Genomic DNA, 16717 nt, shown 5'->3' on the forward strand with positions numbered 1-16717 from the left:
ACAATAGCAAAACTTCTGTTAATTGAAAGTGTACAATATCAAAACCCAGAACATCAAACTATATAACTTACCAAAAGTCCGGTCTTCACTTAAAGGAACACTCCTGTATTTAAACTCAGGCTACATTAAATCTGTCTCAGCGGTTTTAAATGGAGATTGCGCTGCAGTGAGGATCAGGAAATTTATCTTTTTCTCACTGTAGTGCGATCTTGGAGTTGGTATATATAATTTCAGAGAGGTGGGGGACACAGCCCGTCACATGGGGGGTGCAGGGGGGCACCCCTGCTTAACCACTGAAACAGATTAGTGTAGCCTGATTTTAAATGGAGTAGAGTTTCATTAAGTAAAGACAGGACTTCTGTTAAGTTATATTGTTCGATATTGTGAGTTTCGATATTGTATTCTTTCAATTAACAGGAGATTCACTACTGTGGGCTCGGTGTTTTGTAATTCAATAATATGGGGTTTTGACATTCTGAAGTAAACCCATATATATATATATATATATATATATATATATATATATATGTGTGTGTGTGTGTGTGTGTGTGTGTGTGTGTGTGTGTTTGTGTGTGTGTGTGTGTGTTTGTGTGCCTGTGTGTATGTATAAACAGACTTAGGGATTTGTTAAATGAAGAAAGTCAAAGATGCAAAGAGCCAAAGACGTCTGTAAACTGCAGATATGCCTGGGATAAAAAAAAAAATTCACAATGCAAACCTAGCAGAAGCCTATTAAAATAGCTACCAAGCCAAAACTCATACAGAATAACACATATACTTCCATCCACACAGCATCCATTTCATTGGAAAGGACCTTGTCAGTAGCTTTTATTTACTCTAAGGATATTTAAAGGTGGCATTGTGAAAAGGTTGCTTGCATCATTTTACACATTTGGAAAATGTCGCTTTCTTGGGGGAGTCTTGTGAATAAAGACATGGTGGTTGACTTATCAGGAAGGTCTGAATGCTGTATTACTATCCTTCAAATTAGTAAGGGCCATTTTCAGTAATAGAGTGAAGAGATTAATTGGCAAGGCATGAATTGCTTCTACAAAGACAAGTAAGGAAGAACAAAATAATCTTCTATGTACATGTAATCAACTGGTTTTAGATCAGAAGCAGTCTGGAATATTTTACCCATACTATAACTGAGAAAGGAGGATTCTCCATGTTACGCTTCTGCATATAAGTACAATTTGCAAACCCATTATTTAGAATTACAAACCATGGATGTCTCCCTTGCTTTGCATTTAAAAACACATCATAACATTGGGGTGTAATACTAGGAGAAATACTTCACTCTTATACACCAAAGCAGTGGAGGATTTAAAATTTAAACAAGACTCATGCATAGATTTTGTACATCAAAAGACAATTCACAGTGTCACCAATCAAGGCTGCCGTCCTGCATCCTTCTGACTTGGAATTACAAATTGTGCCTCCTTTATGAATGCAGCATTGTCTCCATCAAGAGTCTGTTGTAATTTCAAGACTTGTAACTGCGGATGCTCAGAACTCCAAAAATGCCAATTTGAATATGGGGGAATACATACTGAGTCAAAGATTGCCAATATATGAGAGTGTCTCCCTTCTCAGATCTTCAGAGGTCTCAGAGTTTATAGACATAAATTTGTATATATATATAGTTGGGCTGTTTGGTTGGCTGCTATATACCTACATTAGCTGTTTTACAAGCTGAGATAAGTACAAACTTGCAGTGTTAAAAGAAAGTACTGCATTTTTTTCTGTTTATTTATTTGCTTCACTGAATATTGTTATCTCTTTGTCTCTCTGCAGTAAGTAGGGGTTATTTTTCTCACTTCATTGATATTCTGTGTTGAACTTATAGCCTAGAGGGTTTCTCTGTGCTTACAAATGTTAGTCACTGATCTATGAATGTATTTCTGCTGAATATTTGAGCTGTTTGGTTGGCTGCTATATACATACATCAACAGTATTACAAGATGAGATAAGTACAAACTTGCAGTGTTAAAAGATAATACTGCATTTTATTTTTCTGTTTATTTATTTGCTTCGCTGAATTTTGTGATCTCTCTGTCTCTCTGCAGTAAGTGGGGGGTTATTGTTCTGACTTGGTTGATAATCGGTGTTGAACTCTTAACCTAGAGGGTTTCTCTGTGCTTATAAATGTCACTTATTTGTGAATTTATTTCTGCTGAATATTTGAGCTGTTTGGTTGACTGCTATATACCAACATCAACTGTAGTACAAGCTGAGATAAGTACAAACTTGCAGTGTTAAAAGATAGTACTGCATTTTATTTTTTCTGTTTATTTGTTTCATTGACTATTGTATTAAATATAGTACTGCATTTTAGTTTTCTGTTTATTTATTTGCTTCACTGAATATTGTGATCTGTCTGTCTCTCTGCAGTAAGTGGGGGTTATTGTTCTCACTTCATTGATATTTGGTGTTGAACTCTTAGCCAAGAGGGTTTCTCTGTGCTTATAAGTCTTAGTCACTTATCTGTGAATTTATGTTTGCTGAATAGCTGAATATTTGAGGTGTTTGGTTAGCTGCTATATACCTACATCAACTGTATTACAAGCTGAGATAAGTACAAACTTGCAGTATTATAAGATAGTACTGCATTTTATTTTTCTGTTTATTTGTTTCATTGAATATTGTGTTAAAGATAGCACTGCATCTTATTTTTTCTGTTTATTTATTTGCTTCACTGAATATTGTGATCTCTCTGTCTCTCTGCAGTAAGTGGGGGTTATTTTTCTCACTTCATTGATATTCATTGTTAAACTGTTAGCCTAAAGGGTTTCTCTGTGCTTATAAATGTTAGTCACTTATCTGTGAATTTATTTCTGCTGTATATTTGAACTGTTTGTTTGGCTGGTATATATCTACATCAACTGTATTACAAGCTGAGATGAGTACAAACTTACAGTGTTAAAAGATAGTACTGCATTTTATTTTTCTGTTTATTCATTTCTTTGAATATTGTGTTAAAGATAGTACTGCGTTTTATTTTTCTGTTTATTTATTTGCTTCACTGAATATTGTGATCTCTCTGTCTCTCTGCAGTAAGTGGGGGTTATTGTTCTCATTTCCAGCTAAGCTTGTTTCCTGCCTTTCCTGTAACTAGTCTAGTCCAGATACAGATTTGCTGTATCCAGGATTGTTTGTAAGGTTCTGAGCCTCCAAAGCCTTTCTGTGTTAGAGTGAAGCCTTCTAGCTTATCAGTAGGAGTGATAAGCACGAGGTTACCTATCTACCACTAGAGTGGTTTGTGGCTCAGTAATTATAGTTTATTGGCCATTTGGGCAGTTTTTCCATCTCCTTCAACTTCCTTGTCTAAAAGCCCACATTTGTGCTTGTTTTCCACCTTTCCTGTAGCTAGGCTAGTCCAGATACAGTTTTTCTGTGTCCAGGACTGTTTGTAAGCTTCTGAGAGGTGTCAAAGTCTGCTCTTCAATTTTTACCTTAGATCTGCTAGTTCCCTCCTCTCCTGCACTTTTACTAGCTTATTAATCTAGCACTTTACCATACCAGACTTATTGTAACAATTATTGTAGCACAGAAATGTGCTGCCAGCACTAAATGTTCTACAAGAAAACACCTCCAGTACTTATTAATAATGTCCACCCCTCTGGGCATGTCTAAAAGTCAGTTCCCTGTGCTTTCTCCTATTAACCTGGTGAAATCGGGCAATGTGAGGCAATGTAGCAACTGCTTCATGTACACTGACAACCTTCTCCTCTTACCCCCCCCAATACTCAGACTTGCGAGAGATGCTCTTATATATCCAAATTCGAAGTCACGCACTCTCCAGCCAAGACCAGAATAGCTGGTCAAGAGGAGAAGGTCAACACTTGCACCACACCACATGGAACACATATCCCTCCAGAACACACACCAGCACTGCCTTCACATAAAAACACAAACCACACACCCACCTTCATGGAGGCTCTGAATAAAAATCTACCCAAACACCAGAGACCGCCAAGGTAGAAACGCACTTGACCACCACAAAACAACACTAATCATGAGATACATAAATCTCCTAAACAGTGTGCCACTCTACCAAAGCCCCTAAGGCAAAACAGCATGCCCAGCATATTAGTCATAGGTGACTTGATAGTGAGGCACACTGATGTCCCACTTACTAGGTTGAATAAGGAAAAGGTAACAGTCAGCTGCCTGTGAGGTGCCAGGATCTGCCACATAACGAATGCACTCAGGTCCCTCAACAACAGGTACAAATATAACACTGTCATTGTACATGTGTGTGTGAATTACCTGAGACATACCTCTCTGGACTACATGAAAAGAGACATGGAGGAGCTCTCGAATTATGTAGCTCAGGCAGGTACAACCCTAGCCCTGAATAGCTTCCTACCATCACCCAGAAAGATACCACAGTACAAGCAGAAAATGATTGATTTCAACAACTGGCTAAGTTTCTGGTGTTATTCTAAGTGGATCCAGTATCTGTCTGCCTGGGATGACATGATTGACAGGCGTTGATGCTTTGCCAGAGATAGCCTGCATCTGTCACCCCTGGGCTTCCAGATACTGGCCAAGGCTCTTGCCACCCCTATAGTGCATTTTTAGGTGGTGTTCCAAAGACCAAATTACCACTGTAACAGCTACAAACAAATGCAATCTGAGGTCATGCTGCTCAACGCTAGAAGTCTAAATCTCAAAATGCACTCGCTAGAAGCACTCCTTAAAATGGAGAATATCAACATTTGTGCTATAACAGAGACCTGATTCAAGGCAGCAGAGAGCACCCCTGCATTACAATTCTATAACTCATTCCACACCTTTCAGCCTCAGAACTTGGATTTAAGATCCAAATGTGGTGGTATTTCCATATTCATAAAGGATGCGCACACCTCCAGGCTGGTAGCCCATCATAATGCAACAGAGATACTTCAGGTGCAGCTACATTGGGTAAGACAGTGATTCAGGTCGTAGCCTGTCATAGGTCCCCAAACATGTCCCAAGACACTCATTCCATGTTTCTAAGCACCCTGGAAAATATTAGGGTCCAACCTAACACTGTCATACTGGGTGACTTCAACTACCCCTCCATTAACTGGGAAAACTACTCATGGATCTCGCCATAACCAAACCCAATACCCAACAGAAGGAGGAAGCTACTACATGATAGAGCAAAATCCCTAATAGGGAAGGCATCTCTGATCAGTACTAGCAAAAAATTACGATCCCTCATAAAATCCTCCAAGGCCAGCTTCGAGAGAAAAATTGCACAGGACACCAAAGACAATCATAAGGCTTTTTTCAGTTATGTTAGAAACCTGGGATGCAACTCCCAGACTTGTTCTGAGTTGATTCTAAATGACAAAAAATACACTGAACCCACAGATATTGCCAATATCCTGGCAGACAGGTTCAGTGCAAACTTCTCCCCCCCTCCCCCCCAAAAGAGCAAGTATCTATCCCGGCAGTGGGCTGTCTCCCAAACATCTCAGATGCTCAGGTGAAGGCTGCCCTCTCCAAAGCAAAAATCACTGCTTCCATGGGACCAGATGGCATCCCAGGTTGCATCCTACATGAACTACAAGAGGAACTAATCCCTCAAATAAAACAGCTATACAATCTCAGCCTCACTACAGGATATGTGCCCACAGAATGGCGTACAGCAACAGTGGTCCCACTCCACAAAGGTGGAGCCTCTACGGACCCTGGAAACTATCGCCCCATAAGCCTGACTAGCTTAGTCTGCAAGGCTATGGAGAGGATCATCATGGAGCTCATAAACAAAGACACTGGGGACCTACAGACACTAGATCCTACCCAGTTCGGCTTTGTCAAGGGCAGATCCTGCCTTTTGAACCTGGTTGACTTCTTTGAAACAGTCACCAAAGCAATAGATGAAGGGAAGGTAGTCCACACAGCCTATCTGGACCTTGCAAAGGCATTTGACACAATACCCCACTGGCATCATAGATAAGCTATCCAGCTTAAATATAAACCCCTATGTCACAAGATGGGTCGCAAACTGGCTCAAAGACAGAACCCACAGAGTGAGAGTTGCTGGAGCCATGTCAGACTCGAAACCGGTCACAAGTGGCATCCCACAGGGTTCTGTCCTGGGACCACTCTTGTTCGGTATATACTTTTCCGAGGTACAGGCAAACGTGGGAGGACTATGGCTCACCAAGTTCGCAGACGACTGCAAACTGGGCGCCATAATCAACTCTCCAGCTGACACAAACATCCTTCAAAAAGGTCTCACAGAGACAGATAACTGGTGCCAGCACCATGGTTTAAAGCTAAATGCCAAAAAATGTATAGTCATACCCTTTGGCAAAAACAATGTGCCCACAAATTACCACATAGGCGGAAACCCATTAAGTACAGAGAAAGTTATTAGGGACCTGGGGACCCAAGTTGATAGCAATCTCTCCTTTGAAAACCACATTGCCAAAGTGGTTAGAAAGACCTTCTACATAGCCCACCTCATCACGAAGGGTTTCACATCTAGATCAAGAGAGGTAATCGTGCCCTTTATTCATCCCTCATCAGGCCCATCATAGAATACAATGCCCCTTTGGGATGTACCTTACCCGACACCTGCAGCAATTAGAAAGACCCCAAAAGTATCTCACCAAGAGGATCAAGTGTCTCAAACAGATGCCATATGCTGCTCGGTTAAAAAAACTCCAGCTCTACTCAGTTGCATACCGCCTACTTCGAGGCGATCTATGCCTGACATACAAAGCTATGTCAAATCCAGAATTAATGGACATGCTCCACCTCAGTAAATCTAAATCCCTTAGAGCCACACGCTCGAGGGACTTGAACCTCAGCACAGAAATAAATAGAACTTGCTGGAGGGACAGGTTCATAACCCAGAGGCTCCCTTCGCTCTGGAATAGAATTCCAGTTCATGTGAGGCAGAGCACCTCACTGAATCTCTTCAAGAAGAATCTCGATAAGTGGATGGGTGATCGTAGGTTTGTCCCAGGGATTACTCCCGTGTCACTATTAGACAGAGGCACAGTAAACTAAACCTTAAAAAGGGCACAGTATACTCAAATCAAGGGGTGGCGTAAGCCATACAGAATCGGGCTAGGCTTATAATTGCCCCAGGGCAGATAGCCTAGTATGAACCTATGAACCTATGAACCTATGTACCAAAACACTTGCCCAACGTTTCCTGGAATTCATTAATTCCAATGCCCAGGACCAGCTCATTCTTACCCCCACTAGAGGTATCAACATCCCTGACCTGGAAATTACTAACATGGGTGACCATTGATCTACAACAATAGTCATCTCCGCCCTGGTTAGATCTGACCACAAACTAATCACCTTTGAAATCCACATCCCTCCCACATCCCCTGCCCCCCGCAAAGGTAAGCACAATGAAAAATTTCTCCAAAGCTAACTTTGGGCTCCTAAGTACAGAAGTGGCTAACTTCACATCACCCATGCAAATGGAGAATAGTTGCATGACCACTGAATCATACACTAATGCACTGTACGAACACGTACACAAATGCATGGATCTCGCCATACCCAATAGAACCAAGACACTCTCTTCCAAAAATGGAAGCCAATCTTGTGGCCCCCTGCCATAAACAAACTCTACAACAGAAGGAGGAAACTGATGCGGAATAAGGTGAAGTCCCAAGACTGGAAAAACTCCCTTATCAGCCTCAACAAAAAGTTCAGATCCTTCATCAAATCCTCTAAAGCTAGCTATGAAAACAGAATTGCAGCAGATAGTAAAAACAACCACAAGGCCTTCTATAGTTATGTAAAGAATAACCATGGTAATACCCAGATTTGTTCTGAGCTACTGCACAATGGTACCACCCATACTGAGCCAACACATATTGCCAATATACTGGCCGAAAGATTCAGTGCCACCTTTACCCCTCCCCCAAAGACCAATCACAATACCAGTAGATTGACAGGCACCCAGTATTACTGCTGCACAGGTTAAAATAGCACTGCCCAAAACCAAGACTACAGCTTCTATGGGACCTGACAATATCCCTGGCTATGTTCTACATGAACTACAGAGTGAACTGGCACCTCACCTGTGTGCCCTGTTCAATCAGAGCCTCACCTCAGGCTTTGTTCCTACCGAATGGCGCACTGCTATAGTTATCCCTCTCTACAAAGGAGGAGCAACTACAGACCCTGGGAACTATCTCCCCATTAGCCTGACAAGTCTGATATACAAAGCTATGGAATGAATCATCATGGACCTAATAAACAAGGATATAGGGAATCTCCTAACTCTGGATCCCACACAGTTTGATTTTGTGAAGGGTAGAGCATGCCTGCTCAACTTGGTGGAATTCTTTGAGTCAGTCACCTGAGCTGTGGATGAAGGCAAGGTGGTTCATACAGCCTACCTTGATCTGGCCAAGGTCTTTGGCACCAATCCGCACTCAGGAGTCATAGAAAAACTCACTAAGCTAGGCATCAACTACTATATCACTAGGTGAGTTGCAAACTGGCTCACAGATAGAACCCACAGTGTGAAAGTAGCTGACTCCAAGTCAGACTGCTGACCAGTCATGAGTGGAGTCCCACAGGGATCGGTCCTGGATCCTCTCCTGTGTGGTATCTACTTCTCAGATGTTCAGGCCAACACGAAGGGACTCTGGCTGACAAAGATTGCAGACTATTGCAAGTTGGTATCCATTATTAACTCTCCAAGTGATGTTGACATCCTACAGAAAGGCCTCACTGAGCCCAACGACTGGTGTCAAAACCATGTCCTTAAACTCAATGTCAAAAAATGTGTCGTCATCCCCTTTTGGGAAAAACCCAGTTCCCATGAATTACCACATCAATGGTAGTCCACTGAACACAGAAGGTGTTATAAGAGATCTGGGAACACAGATTGACAGCAACCTCTCTTTTGACCACCACATTGCCACTGTGGTCAGAAAGTTCTTCTATGTGGCACATCTCATTACTAAGGGTTTTGCATCCAGGAAGAAAGAGGTCATTGTCTCTCTCTACTCTTCCCTCATTAGGCCAGTCATCAAGTACAATGCCCCATTTGGTATGTACCTGACTAGACACCTGCAACAACTGGAGAGGCCACAAAAATACCTCACAAAGAGAATCCTTGGCCTTAAACTCTTATCCTATGTGGACAAAACTCAAAAAACACCAACTATTCTCTGTCTCTTATCACCTACTTAGAGGCGATCTCTGCTTGATTTACAAAGCCATGTCTGACCCAGCTCTGTTAGAAATGCTACATCTAAAGAAATCCCATTCCCTCCACATCCACACCACATGCTCCAGAGACCTCAACCTCATTACCACAATCAACAGAACATGCTGGAGGGACAGGTTCATAACCCGGAGACTGTCCATGCTATGGAAAAGACTTCCCATACATGTCAAACAGAGCATCTCACTAGCCATCTTCAAGAGAAATCTTGATGAGTGGATGGGAAATAGAAAATTCACACCGGGGATCACTTCAGTTGCTCTACTCGACAGAGGCAGTGGAAACTAAGGTTGGGTGGCATGATGCCAGGGTAATCCTATGGGCTAGGCTTGTAAAGGCTCCAGGGACATTAGCCTAGTACACACCTATGAACCTATATATATATATATATATATATATATATATATGTATGTATATACATATATATATATATATATATATATATATATATATATATATATGTATATATATATATATATATATATATATATATATATATATACATATATATATATATATATATATATATATATATAGATAGATATAGATGTGTGTGTGTGTGTGTGTGTGCGCACGCATGTGCATGTACACACACACACACACACACACACACACACACACACACACACATCAACAGATCTGCAGATAATTATGCCAACTGTACCATTATGCTACTCTTTGACTGAAAACATTATTACTGCTGTTGCTATTAATTTTATTACTTGTTTGAATGTAAAAATAATGTCAACATGCATAGTTCTATGTATAAATATTTCACTTTGTTATGTAATAATGTGGAACTTTTCTCCCCAGGCCTCCACTGAAAATGGGCTCTTTCTAGGCCCAGTGGACTTTCCTGGTTAACAAATGCAATAAATAAATAAATAAATAAATAAATAAATAAATAAATAAATAACAGTTTGATGTTCATACGTTTCCCCACAAAAATGATTTAATGCTATAACAGTTAAGCTATAGAATTTGCTGTTGTTGATTAAAATCACAATTTAATTTTCTAAATTCTTTGGGATTTGCTTTCTCACATTTAATTGTTCCATTAGGGAGACATCCCACAAGTATACCTTTCTCATAACACACTAGAAGTGGATTCTATTGTTTATGCCATACTCATAAACACACATTATGTTCCTATCAGCCCCAATATTTAAGGTCAGAGGTACTGAGGTTTTTTTTCTTGTAATCTCTTTATAGAGCAATTACTATGGTATATTTGTAAAAGTACTTGAAGCTTCTTTTCTTTTCTTTTTTTACTTTTTGACATTTAATAAACTTTTACTTTAATGAGACTTAATTAGAATATTAGCTCAGGCTTTACTCTAGCAGCATGTCAGCTTAACTGTTTGAGCTGTTACTCTGTTTATGTCTGATTCTGCTTATGCAAGAGCTGATTATTTTATGTTAGAAAATTGGACAAAAAATTTGCATTTTTAAATTGATATTTTGAATAACTGCACTGATTTATAACTTCATCTTTGTGGCTTTGCTACATGCTGTCAATGTCTCATGCTCTGTTCTTTGAATCATACAACTTTAATGAATATATCTAGTTAGGCATGCTATTTTCTGTTTATTTGTATCTGTTAAGTCCATTTTGATTCTTTACATTCCATACATGAATTAAAACAATGAGCACTAATTGTACTGCTGCTGTTTGATTAATTAGTGTATTAATTGTAAAATATTTTGTGCATAAAGCTGCCAGTTAAGGAATGATTTCTTTCCCTGCTGCACTGTATCCTAGAAGAAAGAAACTAAACTAGAGAATAATTATTTACTAAAACATTTCCACCTCCACATCTATTTTTTTCTAACCTTCTCTTTAACTCAGTGGACACAGAATTTATGGATAATATATTGCTTTTGTTTGCAGATTGTTCTATGGTTCCCAGCTTGCTATAACTGTTTCTAGTCCACCTTAATTGAGACAGTGTGCTTAATCCTTTCACTGATTCTTTGTAGACTCTCACATTTGATATATGATATCCCTACAGTGCATTCCACTGCTTTCTCACAGACAGAGTTTGTAGGACTTACCTGGCTGTACAACACCTCTCATTGGGTCTTTGCTCACTCCGCTCCCTACCCTGTCCCCTTTCACCCACTGCCTCCCTACATTTATAATTAATAAGCCACACCCCTTCTGACATCATCCCCTCTCAATTCCAGCCTTCACTCTTACATACTCCTCCCTCTTCTGACATTATCTTCTCAAAATTCCATACCTCTGACTTTCCACCATTACTCTACTCATTTCTCCATTTGAGACAGCCACATCCTACCTCTCATATATTCTTTGTCCATAACACCTTTATACAAGCCTTATTCTTAGCATTACAATTATTAATAGCCACATATCCAAAATCCAACATTTATTCCTGCACCTTACTATTCCACTTCACCAACATCACCTACAATACTCAGGACTCTATCTCCAAACAAAATATATTATCTTCCAATACTCCACTGACATTCATTTGCCTCATCAACTTAATTCCCTAACATCCTTATTGCAATCTTATTCCACTCTCTCATTCTGCAACCACTGTCTTGCCACTGCTCCAACCTCAACATTCTCAGTTTTTATCCCACATTCTTTTGTTACACAACATAACTTCACTTCTTACTTCTCCTAAGTCTCCTCACTATACTCATTTTCTCCCTTTCTTCTCTTTCATCCTAACTAATCCGTCTCACCTAGACTTATCTCTGCCACTTGCAGTTCCTCTCTATACCACCACTCTGTCAATACTCTTTATCTATTACCCATAGCAGTTTTCATATCTCTGCTATACTCTTTGCTAAACTTAAAATATTTTACTACCCCATCCTTTTGCCTAAAACCAAACTCATATCTTATAACTCCACAACTAACTAAATTATTTTATTTCACCTGATTAATAACCTCTTATTACTATGCAGTAATATTCACCCTAATCAAGCGCCATACAACACTCCATGTCCATCCGCTGGTCACACTCTTTTATCTCTTAGTAAACTCAATTTTTTCTATAAATGTACACAGTATCTGCAATAAAGTCACTGAATTCCATGTCTGGATTGCCTAGTATTTCCTCGGCATACTTGTCATCTAAGAAACCTGGCTCAATCCCCACATCAAAGACTCTGAAATGCTTCCCCCAGGTTTTAATGTGCTAAGAACAGACTGCCATAATAGAAAAGCTGGAGGTGTCACCTTACTTTATCTGACACACTACTACCTTACCCCTTATAACCATCCCTAACCCACCTTCAGAAATGCCAAACTAATCATCTCTAACTTTTAAGTTAAACAAACACAAAAACCTCCACATTATTGCTCTTTACATTCCTCCTGGCAACAATTTTGTCTGCTGTAGAAGACATACTCTCCTAGGTTTCATCCAACATTTCTCATGAAACCATCCTAGGGGATGCTAACATTGATTGGCAGAAACTTACCTCACATTTCCACACTAATAGCATCAATTTCTTTGTTTTTTTTTTTTCAATTAATACATCACCCCACCTATATCAAAAAATCTAACAACCTGGTCAGTCATAGACTGGATTTAAGTCTCCCACCCTAATAACGTTATTCTATCTACAATACTTCCTGATTCTATTAGTGACCATCATCCCACCCCTACCACCAGACTTAACTCTCACCCTCACAGACAACACACTTATAAAACTATCCATGACCTAACTAATTTCAAGCCACTTATTTTCATCAATTTCTTGAGCTTCGATGATAATTTCAACTCAGTATTTTTAAACACATTAAATAGCTTAGCTCCTCCCAGAAGGAAAATAATTAAACCTAATTTCTCTTTTTGGCTCTTATCACATACTAAATCCAACAATTGCAACAGAGATAAGGCCTGGAAAACATACTTGAATCAAAAATCGCTTACCAACTTGATTTACTATAGAGTACTGCTTAATGTGTTCAAAACATGTGTAAACAAAGACAAAAAAACTATATTACTCAGACCCTCAACATACTGATAAACTCATATGAATTTTGAGTTTCTAAAAACTTGATAATATGATATAAATCCATATGTATATATTTAGATCTCTCTCTCTCTGTAGATATATATACCTGCATTGGTGGTACTGTGGTAGCGTTGTCACCTCACAGTAAGACACTGCCCGGTTCGATTCTTAGCTAGAGCATCTTCTATGTGGAGACGTGCGTGAATGGGCATACCTTCGTTGAAGGTTGTGCATCAGGGCTGGTAACTCGGCACGTAAAAAGCAACTACCAATCATTAGCGGACTGGAGTTCTGCTGTGGCGACCCCTAACCGGGAAAAGCCGAAAGACAAACAACAACATATATATATATATATATATATATATATATATATATATATACACACACACACACACACACACAGTGTGTGTGTGTGCATGGTCTGTGCATCTATATACGTACATGCATACACATATAGATAGGTAGATAGATTTGACAGTAGAGCAGGGGCAAAGACTGCACTCTGTTATGACATTCTGTGAAATTTCTTCACTGCCATTTTTTCATACTTCTCAACTGTACAGATTTTCACAGAATGTCCAGATTTTTGCCTCATATTTCTGGTCCATTTCTCATGAAATTGCAGTTTTCTGGCAAATCATTGGCAAATCATTGAAAGTTGAAGTCAGAAAATAATGACAGAAATTTGAGTTTCAGGCTTCATACCCTTCAGAAAATTCAAGCTAAGGGAAAACCTGTTGGTCTAGCAATTTTCTATGTTTATAAGAGCAGTATTTAAAAAGTGTCCCAGTTGTGGGCCTTTGTCCCCCCACTATTGAAGGCTTTGTCCAGATTTCTTGCTCTATGAGGTTGAGAGGTATGTTTTGGATGAAGTTAGCAAGTGTAAACATGAAGATTCAATATAAGGTGAAAACTTTTATAGTAGAAAGTACTATATGAATTTCAGGACTGTTTTTGGAATTTGATTTAGTGTGTTTATGGAACAATATAAATAGTCATTTATCACTGCAGTAGAAACAAATATAATACACAGTAAATTAAAAACAATCCATTGCATACATTAGTACAGATCAAATCATGTTCCAATTCACAATTTCTTGGCTTTATTTCAACTAATGTATTATGCAATACTGAGCTGTATACCGCCAATGCTAAGTTCCAGATTATCAGGCTTTCTAGTTTGTCTTGCAATTGCTTTCATGATCATGCTTATTTAGGACTATGATTGTACACAATGAAGCAGTCCCAACAGGGCTGAGGTATAACACAGACATCAGAGACAATAAACTAATCATTTCAAACAAACCTGCAACATTGTTTTTAATTATTAATGATTTACAAATAATTGCACTCTGTACTAGAGTAGAAAGAAAGAAATGCCAGAAACTATCACTACTCAGTACAATCTGAAAGCTAAAAAATATTTTATTGGTATAACATTTCAAAATGAATCCAAGCACTTAATGGGTACATATCTTCATTTATTCATAATAATGTCAAGCCATTCATTTTGCAGTGGCTATGATTATTAATTGCTGGCAGCACACACAAGCAGAAATTGGTAAATAAATGTTGAGTTTTTCCTAACTTTCATCATGCATTATAAATTAACAATATAATGGCTAACTTTTATCCCTGACTCCTCTCATGCCCATGCCAATTGATGGATGGTCATAGCAACTTACAGATGACATCTGGTAAAACATCTATTCTATGGAAAGACTTTTCTTTAATGAATACTCCCCACCAGAAAATAAATTAGCTAAATTAAATACATAATCAGAATATAGAGGAAACTGAATGTAATTTGTATATGTACTGTCCCAGACAATGCCTCTCTGGTTGCATTCAGGCTTCTGGGGGTACCGACAGCCTTAAACCTCATGCCGTTATATACAAATGTGCAATAACAGTATAGTCAGTCATGATTATTAAAACATTAACAGCAAAATGCAGTCATGCACATTATAAAAATAATAAAGAATTAACAAGAATGGAGCAATAGCAGGCAAACACAAGCAGGAAAAATACTTTAAAAATTTATTCAGCACCGGTAGCACAATCAGATAAGCACTTTCACTACTACAGCTTCTTCAGATCTATACAAAAAGTGCTCCACAGTTAAAAACTTTAAATACTAATTCAAAAATCATGGCACCAATCACATACAGATATCAATCAACATTCTTAAAGAGAAATAGCACATACGATGACTGTAGCATTATTACAAACAGCATAAAAAATACAAATAAATATATGTATGTATAAAAACCACACCTGAAATAAATCTAAAAACATATATATATGTACAACTACATGTATAAGCATATGTACATATAATTATATGCTGTACAAACATATAAAACATAATAATATGCATATTCAAAATTTCAGTTTAAAAATATATATGTTCCCTTTTGTAGCTAAACTCATCTAATGTGTCGACGCTTCCTCAACTTGGGCTTAATAGAAGCCCTCTCATTGAGTCCTCGACCTCTGTCGGCCCTCAGCCGAATAATCCAGTCATTTTCTCTGTCTTCTGTGTGATTTCTAATATCACCACCTCGTGCACTTGGTATTATTACCTCAAGGGCTCTAAACAGAAAATGGTGACTAATATCAGATTGCATGACATGCTTAGCCAGGGCATTGTGTTCTGAACATTTCTTGATATGATAGAGATGTTCACGTATCCTATTTTTAAATACTCTGTTGGTTTTTCCAACATAAAAAGAAGAACACACCTGGCATACGGCTAAATGAACTATATTAGCCGTCGTGCAGTCTGCTCTTGCTGATAACTTAAATTCTCTCGCCAAATCAAGATGCATAAAAAACATATTGGTGTCAATATGTGAACAATAATTACATTGTCCACATGGTCTAGTAAATTCATAACCATGGGTCACATAACTGTTCTTAGGATAACACAGTAGCCTTCTCAAATTCTTTTTATTCTTATATAAGAAGCAAGGTTTGTCTCCAGCTATATTCTTGATGTCCTCATCTACTTGTAAAATTGACCAGTTTTTACTCATAATATTTTTAATTTCCTGGTTATCAGTAGTGTAAAAAGCTGGAATCTTAACATAATTAGGTCTTTCTAATTTCTCTAGATACTAGAAACTGGGGGTCCAAAATATGGTGCTGCTACAGAATGTCGGAGTCTAATAACTGTCTCAAGTTGTTGACTTATTTCTAAATCCCTATATCCCCTATCAGCTAGATTAAGCCTCAGATTATCTAACTCATTAACAAAGCCACTATCTGAGGCATTTAATCTAGAGGCTCTCATACCTTGGCCTTTCACAATATTCCTGAAAACAAATGCAGGATGCATACTAGTTCTCATTAGTAATGTGTTAAAATAGCATGCTTTACGATAAACACCAGTATTAAACAAACCACTGGCTAACCTTTCTATGTATATATCTAAAACATCTATTCTCTGTTTTGAACTACTCATAGAGAATTTCAAAAATTGTGTCAAGTTGTTCCTTTTATGATGTA

This window comes from Protopterus annectens, chromosome 7.part0 (assembly GCF_019279795.1).
Source record: "Protopterus annectens isolate FY-2018-M chromosome 7.part0, PAN1.0, whole genome shotgun sequence".
NCBI classification, from domain to species: Eukaryota; Metazoa; Chordata; order Ceratodontiformes; family Protopteridae; genus Protopterus; species Protopterus annectens.